Here is a 19,882-nt window from a genome sequence, read left to right as displayed (position 1 = left end):
CAAACTAAGTGCAGTAAATTAGAATTAATGAACAGAAGAGTACAGAAAGTCTTTGCTGCTGCATAATGCTACCCTTTCAGAAGAATCATAAGGCATCGCACGTGTACATGTAAATTCATTAATGTACATTAATCTACACCAAGAATAGACCACCTTGTTGCCTACACAATCTTTTACTCACCATATACATTTTGTCCTTTGAATATGAATTGTAGTGAAATGAGAAAAACCTCTGCAACATAACAAATTAGAAATATAATGGATATTCTCTTACAGTGAGTATTTTGTAGCTATCTAAAAGGCTCGTCTTTCTCCATTCTCTCCACCTTGGCAGGATTTATGCTGGGTACTTTATCCAAATCAGGTAAAGTCATGCTGTAGATATCACTCTTATTCTAATTCATTCAATCCCTTGCACTTGAAATATTTGCTCACAATATGATCCCATATTTTATTCTTATAATATCCTTTATTCTCAGTAGATACATGTAATATTTCAGCTCCTTTTTACAGTCTATGACAGCAAATTCTAGAGAATTATGCTGTAAAGTGACTGGATCATGTCACTCATTTCTTTGCTTCCTTCCACATCTCTATCTTTGCCTTCAGCCACTCCTCCTGCCATACATATTCCATTTATTAAGATCTGAAAAGTTCAGTTTGGATTCTAGAATTCTCTTGAAGGCAAAGTCAGTGCATATCATGTATTCTTTTAAGTAATTTCTCACAAAAAATACGAAAAGTGGTTTGGAAGATTTTCCTTCACTGACATCGCTAGAAGTGATCCAAAAAGGAAGTGCAGATGTAAGGACAATATTGAAAATGCCCTGTATAGAATGCTTATTCTATCAGCATACTAATATCCATCTACAGTTCCTTAATCTTCCTACTCTGTTGCCTCTCACCTTTTACAGCAAACTCTTAGGGGTAGAAATTCTTCTTTATGCTGTAAAGAACCCAGGAAAAGACTATCTTAACTAATATTGGCACTTAAGCAAAATCATGAGATGCCCAGGGAACAGTCTGGTAACATGAACACACAGAAGGTATGTCCCAGCAATATTTGCTTAAGAAAAGCAATAGGAAATACAAAACAGAAACCTCCTATTTCATTCTAGAATCACTGACCCAACAAGTAGAAAATAAAACCAACGAACAGAATTTGAAACCTGTGTTCTTTATCATCAGGGCACACTCAGTAGATGCAAAAAAGTACTGCACAGATATTTTAAAATGTATCCTCATTGTGGGACAGAGAGCTTTGATCACTGTTAAATTTAAATGATTCAAGGGAAAAGTAAAATAAAATATAATACAAAGCTCAATAGTAAAACTATATTAAGTTTTGTTTTTGTTTTAACAGGCCATTATTACTACGGTAACAAGATTGAATACATACTACTGTAAAATTTCAAACATTTAATGGAGTATCGAGCTTTGATAACTATGTTCCCAATATATTTATGCCATCGAATGTAGAGAAAAAAATTAATCAGTGTGGAAAGTCCCTGGTTTACTATAGCTGGTAGGCTGAGAAATCCATCTGCACAGCAAGCCAGCATCATAGAAAATTAATGTACCGTACCTTAAAGTGAGAGACCACAATATGCTAACATTGAATTATATGGCTGTGTTTCTAGTAAAACCATAAAAAGATCTAGGGTTTTTTTTTCATATTTTGCAGGCTCTGACAGGAAAATACAGTCAGACATACATTTGAAATTAGATTATAAAAGAGTAACAAGCAAAATGCATTACCTATAAATTAGCTTTTTTTCTTTACAGCAGAGAAAAGTCCTGTAGCCACACATGAACACTCATCATTCACCATTTTTTATGGCTTACTATAGGAAGGTCCTCACTTCCTTAACCATCCTTTATGTATGACTTGTACAGCATTCAGATTTAGATTGGAGATAGAACTCAAGGTGTTGGAGTTCAGGGATTTGCAGTCCCATTCTTCTTGCAATTAATCTCCAGATACCTTCAATATACACAAAGAATTCATTCCAGATCTGAAATCCAGTCTGCTATTCACACACAAAACACTGAATGTAAGAAGATTAGATTTGTGGAAATGAAAATAAATATGATTTTCAAATAGTAATGGAAATATCTTTTTCTCCTATTCATTGCAGGGCAGTTGGACTAGATGATCTTCGAGGCCCCTTCCAACTCAAATGAGTCTATGATTCTATATCATGCTTTTTAAAAATCCATTTTTTAAAAACACATATTGCATGTCCTTATCATAGATGAATATTATAAAGCAAAATCAAACAAAAAACTTGAATAGATTTCTACTCACACTTTGTTATTACTCTACTTCCAGTCTGGCTTGCTATATACATCCCACCTCTTTCTCTTTTATTCCTAAATAGAATATTGAAAAAAAAAAAAGTTAATTACTAAGTGTCAAGCAGCAGAAATTACATAAAATTAAGCTTCTTTAATCCCAGTTATCAACTACAGCCATTTCTGCAACACTAAGCCATAAGAAATTCCATGTTCAAACAAATCATTATTGCTGTAATTAGTTACACCTGTTCCTACATTTTTCCAAAATTTTCTGATTGGAAAGAAGGAAAATTTTTCATTATATTCTTTTCTGTCAGGAAAAGTTTCACACACATGGAAAACCTTTGGATGTCAATAAATCAACAATTTATAATTCAGATCATCACTGTATGTAATGGCCATAAACTACAGCAGTAAAATTAAACATGAAGAAAAATGAAGAAGTAACACTCTGACATGAAAATAAAAAAGAGAGAGAGAAAGAAAGAAAGTGTGTTTATTCACGAGACTGAAAATCCATTTTCAAGGAACACACCTTGAAACCCTGAATTCTACAAAACACAAGGAATTACTTCAATATCAAATTCTTGTATCATTGTCTACACAACTCCATGTAAGTCACATTTGCAGAGACTGTACAGTACAAAAAAAGTTCAAATTTGTACTATCACACATGCATTGCACATGTTGGAAATCTCTCAGCATTGACTCTCACAAAGGTTTTTTTGGTTTTTGTTTCCCCTCAGCTACTTTAAAGGGAAAATATTATCTGTTTTAACAGCAGGTAATCACACAACAATAAGACACTAATAACAGCTTCCCTAATGTTTAGTTACTTACTGAAGATAACTAATGATAATATCACTTTTATCCTAGTGGCATAAAGATAGCACAAACATGAAAAAAAACCTTTCTGTACATGAAAGCCAATGTTTTGAGTCAGAGAGAAAACATCATACAGAAAATTGTTTTCTTCTGCATCAGAAAAACATTTCTAGATGCTGATGAAAGCTCCTTATGATTTAGAAATTATTTTTGTAGACATTCATATTCATATGTGCCTACATTCTTGATGCAATTCCTAACCATCTATTTTCTTAGTTACTAATCACAGAATCAGTTTAAATTGCCAATACACATTGATTTCTGCAGTCACAAGTGTAGGATTTAGCCTAATTAATTCTCCTTAGCATGAGCTGGAAAAGTTTACTGCTCCTTGTACTAACATGCATCTGTAACCCATTCACTAGCTCCATACTACATTTCTTGTTTAGGTTTTGTTATCATTTAACATCAAAACATGAAACATCCTTAATATCTATTTAGCACCTTTACATATTTTTCTCTCAATCTCTTTCATTTCCTGGAGAAGAACAGCCTGTATTTAACCTTTTATTCCACCACAGGAGTTCTTTAAGCTTTCTGTGGGCTTTACATCTCCTTTGCAGTAATCAAAACGCAGTTTTAGGGTTCATGTTGACATCTAAAGAAAAGAGCCTGAAATTAAAGAATAAGAGTTTCTAGGATCTGACTATTTTGCTGTGATGTCCCAAATGTTTTTTAAGAAGTAGATCACTCAAACACCACGTCTGGAGAGAATAATAGAGAACATGAAGTTCAATTTAAAGTTCTACCTGTTTTTCCCCATGCTAAGTAGGATACAAAGAAAAGCTACATTTAACTCTTTTCTCTTTAATTAGTTGTGAAAATGAGTTGTCTTAACTGCCACTGTGCAGCAGTAATGAACTTTGATAAAGTGGTGTTCCACACAAGCAGAAGAAAAGAAGTTTATATGGTGAAAGCAATCGTATCAATCTCTGTTTCAGAAGTCTTTCTTGTTTCTATGTTGTTCTCTTCCTTTTTTTTTTTTTTTTTTTTCTTTTTTAAGTGGAAATGGCACAGCAAAAAAGGTATAAAATAGCATAGGCAGGAAGCACACAACTATGTAACTATAAGACTTGTTAGAATTGCTGTTTTCACTGGAGTGCTTTCATTATAGTCTGCCATAGATATTCATAGCTGCTCGTATTGCAGATGGTATCTTGGGATAATATTAGTGAATTTTTATATGAATTGGTTTTAGGCTGAACGTTACTTCAACCTAATCTTCTATCACTAAGTGTCAAACAGTGGACAATGTCATTAGTGCAATTAATTAAGTAGCTAATGGATTGTGCAGAGCATATTGAATTATAACACTTTGGAACTGCACAGTATGAAGAATGAAGTGTCATAACCAGGTCAGTATGAAATACTTGTATCCATCATTAAAACACTATTCAGTACAACAGAGAGAGGATTAACTAAATCATCCGGTGGCGATCCAGCCATTAATTTCCTATTTCTGCCCACTTTCAAACCAAAAACAAATCTTATTTCTTGATTTCTTCTTTGAATATGAATCCTATGTGAGCACTTAAAAGCAGCTGTGGTACAACGGTCCTGCTGGAACATCTGGCTGCACTTTAACACTATTTTTACCAAGAAAGCACTGTACCAGTACCTCATACTGGTTTAAAGACAAAGAGGTTAGACACGTGTTCATCAAAATTACTTGAGGATAGGAAATTATTGCTGAACTACATGAAAAAAAGGTATTATCCTTGAAATGTTCATGCAAAGCCCCATCCAGAAATCATTACAAACAGTAATTCAGAAACCCCCGAGTTGTTAAACATCTTGATCAAAGAGGATAAAAACATGAGCGGGTTAAAGAGCAGAATTCTAGGTTGTAATCAGCAAGGTAGAAGTTTCTAAATAAGAATGTTTCTAAATAGCAAATTAGCAATGACATTTTAACCTTTTCCAGTTTATGCTGCGTTGGGAAATTGAATTCTGTCATTTCTGTTCCTTTCTGAGACTGCACGAGTAGCAGCAGTGGATCAAGTCCTCCAATATAAGCTTCTTCCTCCCCAAAATATTTTTTTCAAGTGAATGTTCAAGTAAGCACACTGGAAAGTTGTCTCAACATTTAATATCTAGATCTCCATTCTTCACAATAAACATTAATGTTGAACTGATTTTTGATATTTTGAGATTGTTTTGTTTAAATGTTTAGTTTCATTTTAGGATTTGTAAAAACCTTGATAAAATGAAAGAAAAAGAAAAAAAGTCATACCTCACAAACAAACAATTTGATCTTTATGTAGTTTAATTAGGAGTTTCAAGACATGTTGGGTACCCACAGGTACACTGACAGCTTAGCATTCATAGTTATGCTGACACTGAAGTTGGAAGAGATACATGATTAACACGTGAAGTGTTTGGCTTACCAGAAGGGACACAGGAAGAAGCTGAATTCAGACAATTCCAAACTGATTCTTATTTTCTTCCATAAATTGTTTTGCATTTTAACTAGATAGCCTTCTAACCAGCAGAGTGACAACATTCAGTATTTCATTCTGAGGAACACATACAATGTCCCAGGTAGCATGCTTCCTGGTTTCTGATTCTGTTTATGCAGCAGTCACGTCTAAATTCACTAGCCATGAAATCTGTTCCCCACTTAGGAAGAGGTGCAAGTCCTGCAGTCAAATGTAGCACATACTGTTACCATCATACTATGTGCAGACGCCAACATGTGTGAAGACACAGCAATATTTCTCACTTTATACTTCTTTTTCTACACTACTGTCTGGTAAAGACTGTTTTTTACTCTTCCTGCTACATTCCAGGTAATACTTAAGATTGAAAGAGGTTTCCATAACACACCGAGGCTAGACGTACCTTCCTGCAAGCAAACTGAAATCCTAGAAAACAGCACATTTATCAATCTCTTCTGCATTTAATAGGCTTATTAGCATACTATGTATATAAGGCACACATGTTAGAATCAAGATTGCTAGGAAATTCCTAATTAAAATGTGATCTCATGAGTACTGTGGCTGCTATGGCAACTCAGGCTAAATAAAAATGTGATACTACATCAGCAGGACACAGCAGGGCAGATGAACAAGCATGACACTGCATTATAACGTTCCAAAATACTGCCTTAGCCGTTCATTGCGCATGGGCTCCTCTTCAATTCAAAGAAACGCGAATCCCCTCCATATCACATATAACTAAAAATAACATTACACAAATGGTTATGTCAGGTATAATGTAGATTACATATTTTTTTCCTAAGTTCTCCTTTATGGCCAGTTGTTCTTCAGCTCTGAAGAATCCTATGGGCTGTCTTAAAATGCACGCAAATATAAATAGTGCAAATTACACTGTTAACACCAAAATATAGAACATGATATGCATGAGAAAATTGCTAGCTCCCAGCCACTGCTTGTCCTTTAAGCAACTGTTCATACAAGACAATGTATTTGCCATCACACAGTCAAAACTGGCGCACAATTAATTGATTTATCACCCAATAACATTGCTTACTGGTGATCATAAATTGTGAGCCTCTCAGTTTGAGTTTGCAGGTTGGTTATCAAGGTTATCAGCCTTCCACTGGTGCAAGGCAGATGCAACTAAAGACACCAACAAGAATCAGGAAAGTGAAAAATCAAGTACAGACATTACTGAACGTGTTAAAGATGCATAAAAAAAATCCCCTCTTGACTCAACGTCATGCATAAACTTTACTGTGGAGCAAGATTTTATTCTCCTCAACTCCTTTCTCTGACGATGTCACATCATATGGGGAGAGAAGGCATTGCTATCGGGCTTTTTTGGCAGCATTTGTTTTTGAAGTTCTGCTCGGTTTGGGTTGTTTTTTTTTCTTTTTTTATTTTTTTTTCTCCTCTGTTTAAAAATAAAATAATAATAAGGAGTAGGCTTTATAGTCCAAAGAAATATCACCCTGTGAGAGCAGGAACACAAGATGAACTGAAACACATATTGTTTTGCATAAAGGAGTCCTTTGCCTTTCTTGTCATAGTGTAGAGAAAATATGGAGATTGCCCCCCAGTTATTCCTATGGTTCTTCCTAAGGGAAAATAGTTTTAGTTTTGCTATACTTTCTTTTCCCGACTAGTAAAAAACAACAGAAAGCCAAACCAAATCACTTTTCAGTGATACAGCTTATCTGCATTACCAACTGGGAGTGTAGCTGGGTACCAGATCACCAACATTAAAAAGATGATCTAAAATTTGTGCTAATTTGCAATCTGGAAGAGTTTTTGTTCACTCAAACCCTCAAACCACTCAAACAGAATATTGAAAGTGGAAAATTAACATTTATGACCCCTGTGCTGGTTATTCAACATAATATTTGATTAGACATTTACATCAGTGAATATCAAGCAAATCTCTAAGTATTTGCTGGGAGCTTCAAATTGAGCTATTTTGGAGCAAGTAAAACTGCAAAGGTTCTCAGAGAGAAATGTAAATGCACTAGAAATTAGAAACAAAGAATTTTTTCATCTGTTTTAAAGGAAAATGGAAATGTTCATTAAGTTGCAGAGGGACTACTATTTTGAAAAATGCATAATCAGTTTTGTAGATGTCATAATTTAAACATTTATTCAAGTTTACAATGAGAAGCAGAATGCAAAACTTAGATGAATGCAAAACTTAGATAAATGCAGCTATTTTCAGATGTCAGGAAAAAGATGCTATGCTGACATTTGTCATCTGTGTGCTCTAATCAGGTGAGCTCAGAATTACCAGTTGGGGTTATTCACCTCCTGTCAAATACTATCAAATATCATACACAGCATTTTTCCTTTTTTTCTTTTCAACAACACAAGCTTGACTGACATTTGCCCTTCAAATGAACTGATTCAGCTGTCACCAAAAGGCATCAGAATGCAAGCCTATGTGGGCAGAGGTGATGCTTTTGTGTCCTTTCCAGAACTAACCAGTTATCACGGGAATAGCATATCAAATACATAGCAAACCTTAACACTTGAGACCTACAGAGGAAGTACTACATTTGCTTTACTATACAAACTGATTAATGCAGTATTTTCGAAAGCATGATCAAAACATAGCTCTTGACAAACAGTTTGACTTAGCAAAAAAAGATTCTTCTAAATGTCAGTATATGCATCTTTATATACTCTTTAGTACTGATTCATTGAAGTTATTATGACAAATTAGATTTTACTGTAATTCCATTTGTATCCAATGCTATCTTCTATTTGTTTCAACCCTTGTCAGTCAAATCATATTTAAAATTTAAAAGCAAATGACTGTTCTCTCAGTATTTCTGATTTAGAGTATGCACATACTGTGTTCTGAAAACTCATTCACATGAAAATGTCACAGTAGCACAAATTCTATTCTAATTGAGAAGAAGTTTCCTCTTTCCTTTGACACAAAAGACAAGCACAACACAGCAAATTTTATCGTTTTCCTAGAATCTTCAAGAAAGTTTTGTTGGGAAGATGGATTTTTTCTTCTGTCTTCAGCAGACATATTTCTTGACAAATCAACCACTACTGCAGAAAGAGAAGGGGCAGATGCGTACACAAAGAAATGAATGTTCTGTGGCACTTTCTGTAAGTCAGTTACTAAGTGTTTTTAGGAACCTTCCTGTTCTGTGCAGCTCATTAATTGAAACCGCTGAAGAAATGATTCTGCTGTGCTTGAAGAAAAAAAAAAAAGGAGAAACAACTAAATGTCAGAATTCTCACACTGAGCTGTAATGGGAGGTATAGGCTTGTATCTTATGACACAGTGGAAATAACTTCTTAATATCTCAGTAAGACTGAAGCTGGAAACTGGAAATGATAAGCATGTCATTGTGACAATGGGTAGATTTCCCCCTTGGCAGGGAAGAGAATTAGACAGTCCAAAAGTCTAGCTACTGGAAATTAGACTTATTTGTTCAACATTGATTTTGGACGTCCAACATACATCTACAGAGAAATGCAAACAGAAATCAATCTATGCTCTTGTTGAAATAAATGGCAGATTTGACCACAGGATGAATCCACAGCCAGTAGAAAAATCAAGTATTCTGTAAAAAAAAAAGGTTCTATTCTCCCAAAGCCACCCACAGCAGGAGTAACTGATGTGGATACTAATAGTTGATTAACTGACAACTCAGGAAAATTCCAAAGCATGAAACCATAGTCTCTCTGTATGAGGATTCCAGCGTTTTAGTTCTCACCTTTTTAGCCGTTCACACGTTTGCTCTGAATAGTACTCTCTTAAGCTCTAATTCTGTAACATCTTTTTTATCTTAAAAGCCAATTGTAATGGGATATGACCCTTTTTTCTTTGACAGACAAAAAGAATTGAGGCATTTGTCAATATTAGGTGAAATAATTACTTTAGACAAACTGCTCAATAGGTTTCTGGTTCTCAATATATTTTTAAATTCTCATTGACATAAGTGACTTCATCAATGTCACTAAAAGAGTATTATTTGGTCTCATTAAAAAAGTAAACTGGAAGAAAACCAATATTCTTTCCATCCTTCCTTAGTTACTAGTTTTCAAAAGCTATTAACAGCTTTCCAAGCTTATTTTTTCACTTTCTTTCTGATGAATAGCCTACAAGTATTCGAGGAAAAAAAGTATTATTCATCTAAAGTTATGTTAGAATATACTTAACCGTTGAATGAGGTGGTATAAAACAAATAGCTTGTTTGTTGTTTATTTGTTTTGTCTCCTTATCTTCTTTTCCACCTCAATATGACTCAAGTCTTTAGTTTAATAAATTTTGATTAGGACTTGTTGGTCTGATTGGAGAATGCATTTATAAGCAAGGCATATCAGCAGACAGAGAAATTCTGGCATGGTAGAGGGCAGCAGGTGTCCTCCAATAGATATTGAATTATCTTTCAGCTTCAGGAGACAAATGGACCTTCCAAATCAATGCTTCGCTGATTTATCAGACAATCTAAAGAAAGCCTCATCATTTCCACCATGTCTGATATGCAGATAAACAGCTATGTCAGCATTTTAAAGTCACAGGAGTTGTTCTTTAGAATTTTTATTTTGTTATTTATTAAGAGCAGTTTCAGAAATACTTCCTAAAGCAGAAGTGCCATTCCTCAGTGCTGCTCTTGAGACAAGAACAAGGAACCAACCCAACAGCTTTACTGAAAATAATACACGTGCCATAAATTAGAAAGTAATATAAACATTAAATGGAACAGATGCATAAATAGTATTACTTGATAAAATAAGTATTAATACTCACATTCTCACGAGTTATTTAACTTTTAATTTTGGTTTAGAAGATGACAATAAAAAGGATTGCCAATGATTAATTAATCTCTTTGTGTAACCGGCAAACTGCTAATAAATATAGTGACATAATTGCTTTCTTCAGACAAAAGAAAAATAAACTACAAAATTGGTCATACTAAGAAAATCAAACAACTGGGCAAGAGAAGCCTTTTGTACTCTAATTTGCTCTGCAGAAGATTCTTAAAACGAAGGATTTTTCTGATCTTTACTGCATTCTCAGAAGCGAGCAAACAGTAACTTTGGAAAAGGCAAACTCAAATTCGTGTTCTCATCAAAACCCAGGATTGCAGAAATACAAAAATTACGCTTGCTTGCACCCTGGGTGGACTGGTACTGGTACTCCCATTTCTTACTGTTGCATTTATTTCACTTCAAAGATAATAATGAAAGATTCACTGCAACAGAAACAGCATGGGGAGGTGTATGACCTACAGCAAAGTGCATTAGGAATTCAACAGCGGTTGGAAGGAGGAAGATCTTTTTCCAGCATCCTCAGCTGCAGACTTCAACTGCCTTCCCTCACAAGAATCAGTAAATAAGACAATGCTGAGAATGTGCAGTATTTTCCCACTAAACAGAAGATTCACAGACCACAGTTCCCACCAGCTGCCCTCACACTTGAATTCTGCCACGGTATGTCTATCAGTAGATTCTCATTACTTAAATGGAAACTGAAATTCTCTGCAAGAAAAATAAAATCAAAACCACACAATCGCACAGAGTTGCTGCGCTTCTCAGCTGCTAGATGCTTTTAAACATTTCTCCATATAACTCCAAAATTGAAGAAAAACAAAATCAATCATTCATTCAAGAATGATACCAGTTTCTTTGTAAAATGCAAATGCCCTTCTGCCTAAACCCTGTGACTCCTGGAGAGTTCTACACATTGCTAACCCTCACTTTTGGATTGCTATCAATTCTTTACCCCTTCCTGTTTCCATCAATCTTTTTTCCCTTTGTCCTGTAACTGTACTTGCCTGCCAGTATGCATTTTATTTTGTATTCATTTATTCTTGGCATTTTAAAAGAGGAATCTTTATCCTGCTAAGTTGAAAACAAAAACAAAAAACATGCAATTAGAAAGAAATCCTAAAGAAAAGTCACCATGAAAGCACAAATTACCCTACATTCACTGCGATGGCATTCTTCCTTCTCAGAAGGGGCAATTAACATCAATAAACACGTGAATGTGTGAACCAATAACAATGTGCTGGGAAAAGTCCCTGAAGACAGAAACGATCTGATGGTCACAAACTGAGACTTTAACAAATGAGAAAGATCATCTGTGAAAGATTCTCAGATTCATCCTACAAACTCTTCCAAATATAAAGTGGCCCTATTCTCAACAGCTCAGATAGTACATAAGTGGTGCTTTCTTCTTTTAGCTGCAGTGATTTGAAAATCTAGAACTTGTATGTGCCATTAGAAAGCTATTCCATAAGCCTTACATCTTCTTCCCATTATATTGATCTGTTATTAGTGGAATTTTAGTCTTAGGATATTAATATGCAGAAGTACTGTGTACTAAAAATAAAAAGAAAATTGGACTTTTCTGAGGTATATCTGAAAAATAAATTATTTTTTCTGAAATTATTATTATTGGAAATGACCTGAAATATATTCAAAGAAAAATGCACACAACCTGAAATGAATTGACATCAACTATCTCCAGAGTTCTCTAACTTCTGAAAAAAAACACAAATTCTTAGTACAGAAATGCAGTCTCGAGGAGCAAGATGATTAGCGTTAAGCAGAATATGGACCAGAACACAGATTTTGCAAAATATACCTTTTGATAATACTAATATTGCTATTCCCTCCCACCAACTACCAATTCTTCCCTCCAGTAAAAACATTTAAAGACCTGCAACCCCGAAATAGCCTTCATATAATGCTGAACTGAAGGGCTCTTTACATTTTTGTAGAAATAACTCTACACTCCTGAAGTAAGCATCTCTACCCCTCTCTTGTCTCACACATTAAAACCTTTACTACTATACGGGGAGTTCTCACATACAGTGAAAAGACTGTTGATTACTTCTGTACAGGTACGTAGCTATTTCTTATTATGTGGTTTTTACTTTCCTGTCCTAGAGACAAGAAAAGTAATTGAATAAGTAATTTTACTTAAGACATTACAAGTTTGAACAATTCTGAAAATCAGATATGAGGAACACAAGTTATTTCTCATTATAAACACATTCCTATTAGCTCAAGTGAAATTGCTTTGCATGCTTTTTCTCTAAAGGCAATCCCAGGGCTCTGTCCAAGCATATCCAGCTCCATTATTTGATTTCTACAGGGTTGTCTTCAGAGTTGTCATTAACATATCAAAGCCGCTTTAAGAAAAACAGTTATGCAAATTGTTTCAAAAATAAACTAATAGCACAGTTACATCCAATGTTACAGGACAAAAAGTCACGTTATCTCCCACTCTGGTCCTTCATCTTAGCATAGTCATTTTCCCTCTCCACTAAATAGTTTTTATAGTTAATGAATTGCTCAAGTTTCTTTGCAAGATTTAATTATCTGCAGCAAATAGGATGCTCTACGTGCTGTTCTGTTCTCTATGTGCTCAATATTTATTTTTTACTTTCCTTAATCCTGCTATTCATAGTAGACACATTTCTACCTCTTTTGTATTAAGTAAAGGAGATTCCCATCTTGTCATTATAAATATTTAACCTGAAAGGGAACTTAGTTATTCACTATGTCATCACACACAGATTTGTCCTGCATTTTCATATGACAGCCTGCTAACTGTTATTTGCTCTATTACGTACTACAACCAAACAGTTACAGCCACTGAATGATGCAAACAGCGTTTCAGGAAAAACAAATCTGATCTTTTATTAAAAATCCAATTGTACCTCATTTATTTACTCTGAAATTCAGAAGAGAAATGTGAATGCACATGGGGTTTTTCACATAGTCCCCTTCACTTAGGAATCAACTTTCCTAATATCAATTCAAATAAATTCATACTTAGGCCCAATGAGTCAAAAAACACCTGGAAGTTTAGATAAAAGTACTTTTTTTTTTTTTACTAGATTAAGAATGCTAGCTCAAGTACCTTCAGAGATGGACTTCCTCAACTGAAGTTCATTAATAACATTGCCAGGAAAAAAAGTTTCAGATCTGGTTTTCAAATGTACCTTACAGAATTTCATTTGCTTGATAAATTTCAGATTAGAAAATACATTCTACATGATCAGTGAAAAAACCCACCAAAAAATAAAGCAAAACAATAAACAAAGCAAAACAAACAAACAACAACAACAACAACAAAAGACACCACAGCACCAGCACAAAAGAGCAGCAGAAGTTTTTCTGTTCTCTTATCATAAGTAATGTTAATATGTTAATCATATATTATGAGGGTGGTGAGGTTCTGGCACAGCTGCCCAGAGAGGCTGTGGATGCCCCATCCCTGGAGGGTTCAAGGCCAGGATGGATGAGGCCCTGGGCAGACAAGCTGGTGCTTAATCTAGTGGCTGGCAACCCTGCCTGGGGCAGAGGGTTGGAACTTCACAATCCTTGAGATCACTTCCAATCCAAGCCATTCTACGATTCATTCTATGATTCTACGTCTCTACAATCTTTATTTCTAAATATCCCTTCTTTGCATGCTTCCTTCTCTCCCTAGACACAAGCTGTACAGAGATGTGAGGACCCTCCTTAACCTGAAAAGGGAAAAGCTCCTGTCTCTGTGCCCCTTGCCCTCTGAACCCCTCACAGTACTCTGGTTCCAAGGGGGTCAGATATGCTCCAAAATGGTTTAGAATATTAACTTCATAACATAGCAGGTTCATACAACTTATATACAACATACATTGCTGGTTTATCTCAATAGATGAAAAGAAATGTCAATACCTTAGAAGCTTGCTGGAAATTCATATGTAGCATTCAGAACAACTTAAGAAAGCAAGCAATTAACAGCCTTGCAGTGAAGCAGAATGTCTTCCTCCAGGGCTGTTAGTTCAGCCCAATGAAAATGACCAAGTCAGTTATTATTTAGTACCTGCTGGAGCCCGGCTGCCCACGCTGATAAACCAGATCTAGCCAGACAATGACTGCTGTAAGCATCAGTTACAGAAACAAAGTATGCAAAAAAAAATTAAAATCAGAAGGATGTCAGGGCTTTAGCACCAATAAAAGTACTGCAGCTATTATTCCAGTTTACTGCTGACTTTAAGATAATTAATTTTGTTCCCTCCCTTTTTAAGATGATTGAAGTCAGGTTAGCATAAGCTCCTCTGCCTTCAGCTCCTTCTGCAGAGTAACTCCCAACTAACAATAAATCTTGAAAATGTAATTGATCATACAGGACAATTCCAAGTTTCATTTTTCAGTTAGGAGCTGAGGTGGCAGACAGGGCAATCCTGATGAATACTAAACAGTTTGCAACTGAGTTAACATAATTATCATGCCAACCCCATAACATACTCAAGTACATAAAAAGTAGGAAATGCTGAATGCATTTTAAATTATATGGAGATGAGCACTGTATGCTAGGAGAAAAACATTAACTTCTATTATTAAAAGATTCAGCCCTTCTCTAACAGCTGGCTTCCTCTGCATTTTTTTTTTATTTTATTGATTACAGCATTTGTCCAAGAAAAAAAAAATATTGTAGTCATACTGTCCTAAAAGAGAACTCTAAAATGTCCAGGTAAGTCTTCCTAAGATCTCATTAACAACTACAAAATATTTCTTCAACAGATATTATTACCTTGTGAATAATTCCTATGAAAAAATACCAATAAGTTTACTCTTTCACAAATTATATTACTGTAAGTTTAGACTTGCTATACATTTAGGAATCTATCAGGAAAAGCCTGAGTTTATCAGCTGCTCAGATCACCTGACCCACAGTGAGATACATGTGATAACTTCAGAATTGCTCAGTGAAGTGGATGCTAGTCATCTTGCAATGGATATGCCAAAGTGCCTGGCTGGATAAACACAGGTAACGCACTAGTAACATCTTAATAATCCAATTCAATGCTAAATTTCCATATTCTGACTTTGTTTTGGAAGAGTAGGTTGAAACTTCCAATAACAACAAAAAAAGACAATTCCAAGAAATATTTATTCAGGGAACATAAAAACGACATTGCTGATATTCTTTATTTTAACAAGCTGAAAGCACATCCTTTTTTTCCCCCTGCAGATATATAATGGAATGGTCAAACTAACAATGACAAATAGTCATCTAATAGGTTTCAGCAACACTTCATGAAAAAAAAAAAGATAAAATACAGAAATAAACACCGTTCCTCAAAGCAGTTCATTCTCATCCAGTTAACACTCCTTCATAGACAACACTTTTTTTTTTCTAGCATGAAAAGCTCCTCAGGGAATACTTCTTGTCAAGTATAGTCAGAAATAACCAGAACCAGCTGGAACAGTTAGAAGTCCTTTTTGACACTAACAAATACCTTCTCCTGAACTCTTGGTTAGAGTATGTAGGGCCAAGTATACCCTTAATAGAATGCTTAAGTGTATGTGTGAAATGAAGAAATCATTACTTAGAAAAAGAGGAAAATTAGACAGCAGAGATGGATGCAACCTTTTCTAGCTGGGTATACTCACAGCTGAAAGACAGACTTCTTTTCCTGGCATTCATGATGGGCCTATTGTGAGAACTTTGGTTTTTCAATTGGTTTTGATGAAAAGCAACAAAAAAAGTGTGCTGTTGACAGGATGCATGTAACACGTTGAGATACAGAAATACGTTTTCCTTCTTTAGAGCAGCATGTTGCATAAAGCCTGTTGCATGAATTGCCTACTTTCCAAACAGAACAGGAGAAAACGAACAGAAGGAGAATAAAATCATTGCCTGTTTGAACCATCTCCTGATTAAGCTCAGTCAGGAACACTGCGTGCTTGTATGTCTTGTGTGGATGAAATCAGCTTTAAAAGAAAAAATGCCATCCTTCTCCATTTCCAATCACATCAAGACTACTCTTTATTGAGCTAAGTCTATTCTTTTTTACGCCGAGAAATGAGATACTTCCTAAAGGACAGTAGAAGTAGAGCTTTTATTTTATAACTGGGAAGGTTAAATCAAAGTACTGTTTTCTGTATTTGACATTTACAAACAGCAGAAGTCATACAGCAATAAATTAATAATGAAATTATAAACACGGTACTCTTCATTTGAATTGCAAAGATACGCTTTTATGCTTTCCTCTGAGCTCGCATTTGTTGGTGTATAATGACCTACTAAAAACAGCTCTTTAGCGACAACTCAAATGGAAAGTTCATTGGGCAGTATATTGTCCAATAAAAGTTTCACCTTACAGCCTATGTAATTTTACAGTAATATGTATAACTCCGGTTTTACAATGTCTTTTATGCTGATATCTCAACCTATGTAACTAGAGTTAGTTAATTCTTTATGATCCATGAGGGATTAAACAACTATGGCCAATTTAGAGAATTTGGATAGACAAAGTGAGAATTTAGAAAGAGTACAGTGAGCAATAAACTGTAAATACTGAAGCTCCAAACCTGTGTTAGGTTAGTACTGGGGAGAAATTTCACTCATAAAATAGAAGGAAATCCATTTAATTAAATATTTTAGATCCCACTCCCGTTTATTTCAGTATACATCAAAACACATTTCTTAGTAGCTAGCCCTAACAAATTGCTTTGAGAAATTTCAGAAGTCCTCAACCTCTTTAACCACAGCGATCATTCTCCTCACCTAGGTGAGACACGCACTCACACAGTATTACTCTGTGCACAAAACACGTGACAGACTTCCTATTTTAGCTGGACAAAACTAAGGAGTACTGCCCAGGATTACAAAAAAACCATTACAAAAAAACACATGCATTTTGGCTATGCTTTCCACTTAACCAGTCCATACCCTAGCTCTCACCAGCGTGAGAAAAGCGCTTTGTGTAAGACCTTACAGCTTCATTTAAATAAGAATGAAAACAGAAGAAGGAATAAAACTATAATGAATAAATTAAAGTTATATAAATGCTAAACCAAGTATTGATCATCTGCCTGGCTGCAACATGCTCTCCTGGCTGATACACACTGAAGTTGTAGAAATGTGCTGTCATGCACTGCACCATTTTGCAAGGCACGGCTTTCTGTTATTACAGTTTTCACTATTTTTATCATCATCATTACTATTATTCACATCAATATACCCCTTTCTCAGCTCCTTGGAAGATGGGAAGCCTACTCTGGACTCACACGTTAACTCTGATTTGTGGCCCCTTTCTGCCACTCGTACCTACATTAAACTATCTACTTCAGGGTTTTTAATCCGTTGTACTGCAAAAAAGGCAAACAAAAAATACTTAATCTTGGCATGAGAAATTGCTTGCTTTCTTTATATAAGAAAATCTACCACCGTTCACTGAAATGAAATATATCAAGTTTTGACTGTACTGAAAACAGATATTGATTTTTTCAGGTTTTTGTATTGTGAGAGCTCTTGTAAGCAATAGACCATTACATCATTCTGGTTTAGTAGTCAGGATCTTTTGTGGAAGATTTCCAAACTGCAAGCAGCTTTTGTAAACTGTTTGCTTTTAAAATGACCCCTATTTCTTTTATTTATTAACATCACCAGTGGCAATTTTACTCAGTGGCTGAATACAAGTATTACATTTTTGGTATCCAGAAGCAGGAAGCAGAAGCTGCCCCTTTGTCACCACAGAGAACTCACTCAAGCAGAGACTGAAAGGCCATAATCCCAACTAAGCAAGCAGAGAGGGGTTACACACCTTATCAAATATGAAGACACACAACTGTAAGGATATTTAACTACATATTCAATAATGAAATAGTGTTTTAAACCGCACAAAGGCCCTCAACCCTCGGGGCCAATGGTCATCCCTAGTTATACTGAGGAGTAGCATTCAGATTTACTTAGATTCTTTGCCAGCGTGACATCCTCCACAACTCTGAATTCATTTCTCTAGCTCCATGTGTCTCTCAACGTGCATTATTTACTCTGCAGTAGATTTTCAGAGATTAGCTGTAGATCTGAAATAGAGAGAACCAGAAGACCTTTGACCTATTGAATTTTCATGGAGTCAGTAAAAGGTACCCGCAACTATATGCAGCCTTACTTAATCTCTATCAATCACTGTAAGTGCTCAAATAAATATAAAACACAGTATGTTGGCTAGTAAAGTTTCATGTGAGGATGTAACCTGTCCCAGTACAGATCAAACATCTATATATTTGCTTATTTATCTATTTGATTATCCTGAATTACTTTTTGCATTTTTTGGCAGCTTTGTTGATTAAGTAAGACAAAAATTAGACAACGTGAAAAAAATCTGTCCCGTTCTGAAGGAAGAGATGTGCTCGTTATACTATTATAATCAGAAAAGAGTATTCCAAATTATTTCCCAAAAACTGCTATAATTGAATACCAGTTGAGGTTGGAAAATTGGGATTAGTAATATGACTGCAGAGTACACTCTATTCTTTTTTATGCCCAGCTCCCAGTCTTGTTCATTTATAACCCAAACCTATTTTTGTTCTTCTATAGCTCAAATATATTATTTTTAGCCAATACTGAGGAAAATGAAAGGCTTCAAACGTTCCTTTCTACTCCACACACAATTAAAGGTATTGTAACAACTCTCGGAAAGCGTCTCATCTGAAGACTATATTTTATCTAAGGTTTTGAATGTGGCATTGTAATTACTGTGGGAAAACTGAGTGTTACTTTCCTGAAATTTCAGATGATAGTGCTTGGAAAACAACTTTGCTGGAAGCTAGGAAGTATTCCATGCAAAATCAATTCTCTATTTAATCAAAATGGTTATCAAAAAAGTAGGAAGGCTGATCTGAGAATAATTAACTTCCAAGTGAAAACAATGCGTATTAATTTCTTATATGATAAGTTCACTTTTTACCACCCTGTTACAGCCATACAAAAAAGATGCATCTGTACTATGAACCTCAACAACCACATCTCACATCCAAAGGGTAATTCAAGAACAATGCACATGCACAGAGTGCAGCACTGTCCAAACAACTCTGGCATTCTGACCACCATCTGGCCCAGCCTGGCCTTAACAGAAATTAATTCTAGGTCATCCAGTTCCTCTGTCCTTCTCTTTTGACAGATTTGCAGTAACAGTTTGCAGTAATAACAGTTATTAACAGTTACAGAATTTGCAAACAAGAAAGAATCTTTTACAGGAAAACAGATTTTTTTTGTTTTGCTCCCACAGTACTTAGACCATAACAGTTAGTGAGATCTAATAGCCTCTTCAAATAACATAATGGACATATACCTCCCTTTCTACTTTTCACCATGGCTATCTGTAACCACAGGCGGAGCCGTTCAGAAAAGGGAAGGAAAGAACACAGTGCTCTAGTAAAGAAGTACATTGTAAAAACAATTCAAACAACTAAATTTACTTAGTAGACATGTGTAACACAGTTTACTTAAGTTT

The 19,882-nt window shown here is 35.2% G+C and overlaps 1 long non-coding RNA gene across 2 annotated transcripts in view; it reads right to left on the bottom strand.

Annotated features, from left to right (window-relative positions):
- Positions 1 to 19,882, bottom strand: part of LOC101749016 — a 563,751-nt gene that overhangs the window by 210,465 nt on the left and 333,404 nt on the right. For both annotated transcript variants that reach the window (XR_006930943.1, XR_005862405.1), the window contains one exon: positions 2,309 to 2,373. This is a non-coding gene — a long non-coding RNA (uncharacterized LOC101749016). The remainder of the gene's footprint in view (positions 1 to 2,308; positions 2,374 to 19,882) is intronic.

Source organism: Gallus gallus, chromosome 9 (assembly GCF_016699485.2).
Source record: "Gallus gallus isolate bGalGal1 chromosome 9, bGalGal1.mat.broiler.GRCg7b, whole genome shotgun sequence".
Classification (NCBI taxonomy): Eukaryota; Metazoa; Chordata; class Aves; order Galliformes; family Phasianidae; genus Gallus; species Gallus gallus.
Note: the sequence above shows the minus strand (reverse complement) of the source record. Positions and strands in the feature narration are given on the sequence as shown.